This window comes from Suricata suricatta, chromosome 12 (genome assembly GCF_006229205.1).
Source record: "Suricata suricatta isolate VVHF042 chromosome 12, meerkat_22Aug2017_6uvM2_HiC, whole genome shotgun sequence".
Classification (NCBI taxonomy): domain Eukaryota; kingdom Metazoa; phylum Chordata; class Mammalia; order Carnivora; family Herpestidae; genus Suricata; species Suricata suricatta.
Window position 1 is genome coordinate 16,652,831 of NC_043711.1, and position 6,000 is coordinate 16,658,830.

Here is a 6,000-nt window from a genome sequence, read left to right on the forward strand (position 1 = left end):
CTGGATCCACCACCAACACCTGGTGCCTCGACCTTCAAAATACGTCCAGCTCTACAACCACCAGCCCACTCTGAGCTTCCAGAATCTCGTGTTCGGTTCACCGCAGTGGGCTCCTAACCAGCCCTCCTGCCCCTGCCCTTGCCTTAGCCTCAGCCCAGTGACCCTTTTAAAACTAAGTTAGACCACAGCACACCTCTGCTATAAATCCCTCTACGGATCCCATCACATTCTGAGAAAAGCTGGGGCCCTTGCAGTGACCTAACTGCCTTGGTTACATTTCTGACTTCACCTTTTCTACCAGCCTCCTCATCACTCCACTCCTCCTACTGGTTCTCGAACAGCCCAGGTAGTTACCTCCAACTGTTGTTGGTTCCCTTTGCCTGGAATGCTCTTTCCTTAGTTATGTGATCTGCACTTGGTTGCCCCTCACTTTCTTCAGGCCTCCACACAAAAGCTATCTTCTGGGGCAGATGGTGTCTCTCATGTATCAGTATATATCCCATTCAACGTGATCTTCTTACATGACAATGACACTGCTTTAGGAGTGGGGTGGATGATGCCTGTGTTTCCTTCCCTTGAGCCCAGACAGAGTTCTGTAATTGCCTTGACCAAGGAAATGGCAGAAGTGACCCTGATTTCCAAAGCTGGAAATCTCTCCCACTCACATGCTTCTAGAACCCTGAGATGCTCTGCTGGAGAGAGCAAGTGGAGAGAGCACAGCAACACAGAGAGAGATGCGGCCGACCGGGTCTCACCTAGACCAGGCACCAGACGTGTGAGTGAAGGAGGCTTCAGGGCGATGGTCCTGGCTCTGACTGCAGCCTCATGAGACACCCCGAGTCAGAACTACCCGGCTCCCAAATTCCTGACCCACGGAACCCAAGAGAGATGGTAAGTGATTCTTGTGTGTAGGCTACTTGTTTGGGTTGATTTCTTACACAGCCATAGAAACTTTGATTTTTCTCCCTGGCACTTACCACTACCTGGCATCTCATATATTTTACTTATGTAGTGTCTCCCAAGGGCAGGGATTTTCGCCTGTCAGGCTCATTGCTGTAGCACCAGTGCCCCGATCAGGTCTTTGTACATAGTAGGTGGTCTATGTTTGTTGAATGGGATGAATGACTGTACCTAGTAAAATGACCAGGGCACCTGGGGGGCTCAGTCGGTTAAGTGTCCAACTTCACTCAGATCATGATCTCGCGGCTCATGAGTTGGGCTCTGTGCTGACAGCTCAGAGCCTGGAGCCTGCTTTGGATTCTGTGTCTCCCTCTCTCTCTCTGCCCCTCCCTCGCTCATGCTCTGTCTCTCTCTGTCTCAAAAAAAAAAAAAAAAACACTAAAAGAAAAACTTTTTTAAATGGGTACAGACCAAATGCCCATCAGGTGGTGAGCAGATAAACTGTGCAGTATTCCCAGCGATACTGAGACAGTCAACACCCAAACCATTATGCTGAGAGAGAGAAGTCCTATCTAGCAGAGTGATTACTGGATGATTCCATTTATAAGCAATCTAGAACAGGCAAGACTGACCAGTGCAGGGAAGACAGCGGACTCAGCGACTTTCCGGAGGGCAAGGCCAGACTTCCAGACGAGGCCAGGCAGCCTCCGTGTCTCATATTCCTTCTTCTAGTCCCCCCCCCCCCCCCCCCCCGCCGGGCCTTCCCTCACTGAGTGATCTTGAGCAAGTCATGGCTTCTCTCTGGGCCTCAGTTTCCCCCATGCACATTTCAGCGGAGGCTGGAATAGGTGTCTGATGCTTCCTCCCATCCGGACATTCTAGGATTCTGTGATTCCCTTACAAGCCATGGCCCCCTCGGGAAATCCCTTGGGCCAGCCTGCCGCTGGCTCAGGCCTCCCCAGCAGGGTGAGGAGAGCTCTCTCGGGCTCTGGAGCCCCGGCTTCAGGCAGACCTGGATGGGGCTGGATGCCAGGCACGAACCTCAAGTGGGGCTGGGGCTCCCCGCACCCCACAAAGCACGGGCCCTAGAGGGGAGAGATCCAGCAATGTCCCCTCAGCTTTTGTTCCTGTCTCTAGGGCTTTGCAAGCCAATGAAAACGCAGCCCTGAGAATAAAAGCCCCTTGTCCAGAGTTCTGAGCCCTAATCCTCTTACATGTCAGCAACGGAAAGCCGGAGCCAGTGGCAGAAGGGCTGCTCTGATTTCCCTGCCAGCCGTCCCTCGTCCCACACTCCGGTGCCAGCCCCGTCCCAGCGCACAGCCCGGCATCTTGGGCCAGGGAACAGCACAGCTGAATGTAATCACCACTCCGGTCGCTGATGATGGAGCCATCAGACTGTGAGCTCTGGTCAGGGCTGGCCAGCCCAGAAGGGTCTGAGTGTCCACCAGCCCCGTGATCTACAGAGCCCCAACTTTGCCCAGTGTGGCCTGACCCAAAGCTCTGTCTCCCTCCCCTGGGGCCCAGACTGTTCCTCAAGCGTTAAGTTTCGGGGGGGTGTGCTTGATTGGATAGTCACAGGGTCTCTCTGAGTTCACCCATCCCTTCAGGAAGGACAGTAGGAGCCCCTGTCACAGGAATGGAGGGATGTGATCTCCCTGCTCCCCACCTTATGGAGCCTCCGCAGCCCTTCACACAGCCCATCACGCCCTGACACGGGTTCTTCAGCTCATTTGCCCTTGTGTCCAGCTGCTCCTTCTCAATTTCTTTTGCAGCTTCCTCCTTTTTCCCCAGGGCTCTGAGCCCACAGTGGATTGGGTTTCTGGTTTTAGAACAATTGCTGCCGGTGTTGAGGGCTCTCTGATGGGTGTGGACAAAAGAACCCCCCTTCCTTTCTCCCTAATCTCACAGCCCTGATCCCCTGTTGGGAACCCCGCCCGCTTGACCCCCATCCTGCAAAGGATCTTAATGTGGTCCCCAAATCTGCGGCCGAGAGCTGAAAGGTTTGGATAGGTCTCCAAAGATTTCTCACTGTACTTGACACTTGTCATATACACTTGTCACCCCTGCTGGTCCATTCAGTAATTCCTTCATGACTCCTTTAACCCCTGAGGATTCACCTCTCCTGGGCGCTTGGGAAACACGATGAGAAAGACAGCTGTTTCACTGAGAAACCAGAAAATAAGTACTGTGTCCATAGGGTCGATTTTTTTTAAATGCAAATTTCAAAATAGCTTTCCCTAAAGGATTTATAGAGCACAAAGATACTTAGATGAATATATAAGAAGGTTAAGGGATTTTAAAATGCTGGTCTAAAAAAAAAACCTGTACCAATATGTCTAAATTTTCTATGTCCCTCTGTCTGTACACTTGGTAAAAAAAGTAAAATATATTAAAAAATCATATCGGGATGAGTGACATTATCGTAATTGTGTACTTGAGAATAATATGATTTAGTTAAGGTTTTTTTCTTTTTCATTCTTTTTTGAGTAGGCTGTGGGGCTCAAACTCATGACCTTGAGATCAAGAGTTGCATGCTCTACTGAGTAAGCCAGCCAGGCACCCCGGTTGAGATTTCTCAAGAAAAAAATGCACAGTTGAAAGAAAGCTAAAGCATATTGGAAAACCTAATAAACATTAAAAGAAGTGGGGAGAAGAAAAGAGAGATCCGTCTGGTGTGATGCCTCCCTCATTGGCTGTGTGTCCTCCTTAACTTCACTGAGCATCACTCACGTTCCTCCTTTTGAAGAACAGAGAAAGTGCCGCCTGCACAGGTCTGGGGACTGTCGTGAGGACCAGATGAAGGACTGCTCCCGAGCACTTTGTCTGTACCCTGGCTCGAGGGCAGCTCTTAGTAAGTGTGCCAATCGCAATGCAGTAAAGCCTCAGGAATCGAGGGTCAAGGTGAAGGGGTGTCATTCAAGGGTTGAGCAGAAACCTTCCAAATTTCCCCCATCAAGCCTGCTGCCTGCGTGTTCCTGTCTATATTGTACCAGAGGAGCCCAGAAGTGATGCAGGCCCAGTGGCAGGCTCTGCTGGCCCCACAGGGAGGCCTAGAGCAAAAATGGGTCATCAGGATTGTCTGGCATTGGGCCAAGCTGGCCAGGGTTTTTGCCCCCATTTGAATCGGTTGTTAAATGTGGTGTTTAATGTGGGGGGCCACCGTGGGAAGGGGGTGACCTCGAGCAGCTGACCAGACTCCTTTCTGGGGGAGTGTCTGGGTGGTGGGTTCAGACACAGGACGCCGGTGGGCACAGGGATGGAGGCGCTGGAAGGACCATCAGGACGAGGTTATGTGGAGGGAGGGCTGAGATGACAGAAATGGGGAAGCTGGCCTGGAAGCTTGGCCGGCAGGCGGACCCTGCGCCAGCTGGAGCTCTGGGAGTCGGGAGCTTTGAGCGCTGTCACATCCTGAAGCTCGGCATGGTAACCTGCCACCTACAGCTCTGCTGCTGGGCTTGCAAAGTCCGCCAGGAAGCAGAGCTCATGCGGGAGCTTCACGGTTCACAAAGCGCTGCCCACATACCCCGTTCACCATAGTCCCCGCCATCATTAGCTGGTTTTCAGCACCACTGACCCACACCCTGGGATCAACAAAGCCAGAGCCAGGTTGATACCAGGGGAAAAGCCAGGTCCTGGGCTGAGTGATGACTTATGAAGGGCTTGGTCAGAGGTGCTGGTGGCACATTCAGCAAACACAAGGATGGCGAAGATATGGGTGGTTAGAGCTTACATATTTCTAGAGGACACAACTGTAGGGCTCAGAATAAGCTTACCAGGTTAGAAATATGAAACTCAGTTTTGACAAAAGCCAAGTCCAGCTCACAGGTCCCCAAGCCCAACTGAACAGATAGAGCAGTCACATCCCTCAGGAAAATGACCTCAGGGACCACATGGGTGTCAGTTCAGGATGATTCAAGAGGTACGCATGGTGTGGGGCATGGATACAAGGCAAGTCATGGAGGTCCTCAGACCCAGGAAAGAAGAGTCCCAGGGCCAAGGGACATACCTACTCAGAATCCATACTCTCCTCTTCTGGGCCATACACGGTACTCGGAACCCCAGAATCTCTTGCCTAAACAGCAGCAAGCCTGCTTCCCCAGGCCTCTCCCTGAGGGATGGGGTTGGAGAGGGGTATAGACAAAGCTGGATCATGTGGATTTAGGTGTCCCCAGGCATGTTCCTGGCGTATCTTGCACTGACGGTGGCAGCAGGCCTAGGAGGGAAGGGGACCAGGATGCATGACTGCTGTCCCAGCTCTGCCACACTCTGGGGCAGAATTCCAAGTTTAAGAACCCTACATGCTGGCACAAAAACAGACACATAGACCAATGGAATAGAATAAAGAACACAGAACTGGGCCCACAAATGTACAACCAATTAATTTTTTGAAAGCAGGAAAGAGTATCCAATGGAAAAAAGACAGCCTCTTCAGCAGGTGGTGCTGGAGAACTGGACAGCAACATGCAGAAGAATGAAACTAGACCACTTTCTTACACCATACACAAAAATAAACTCAAAATTGCTGAAGGACCTGAATGTGAGACAGGAAACCATCAAAACCCTCGAGGAGAAAGTAGGAAACAACCTCCTTGACGTCAACCACAGCAATTTCCTACTCGACACATCTTCAAAGGCAAGGGAAATGAAAGCAACAATGAACTATTGGGACCTCATCAAGATAAAAAGCTTCTGCACTGCAAAGGAAACAATCAAGAAAACTAATAGGCAACTGACAGAATGGGAAAAGAGTTGCAAATGACATATCAGATAAAGGGCTAGTATCCAAAATCCACAAGGAACTCACTAAACTCCACACCCAAGAAACAAATAACCCTGTGAAGAAATGGGCAGAAGACATGAATAGACACTTCTCCAAAGAGGACATCAGATGGCCAACAGACACATGAAACAATGCTCAGCATCACTCATCATCAGGGAAACACAAATCAAAACCACACTGAGATACCACCTCACGCTGGTCAAAGTGGCTAAAATGAACAAATCAATAGACTATAGATGCTGGCGAGGGTGTGGAGAGATGGGTACTCTCCTACACTGTTGGTGGGAATGTAAACTGGTGCAGCTGCTCTGGAAAACAGT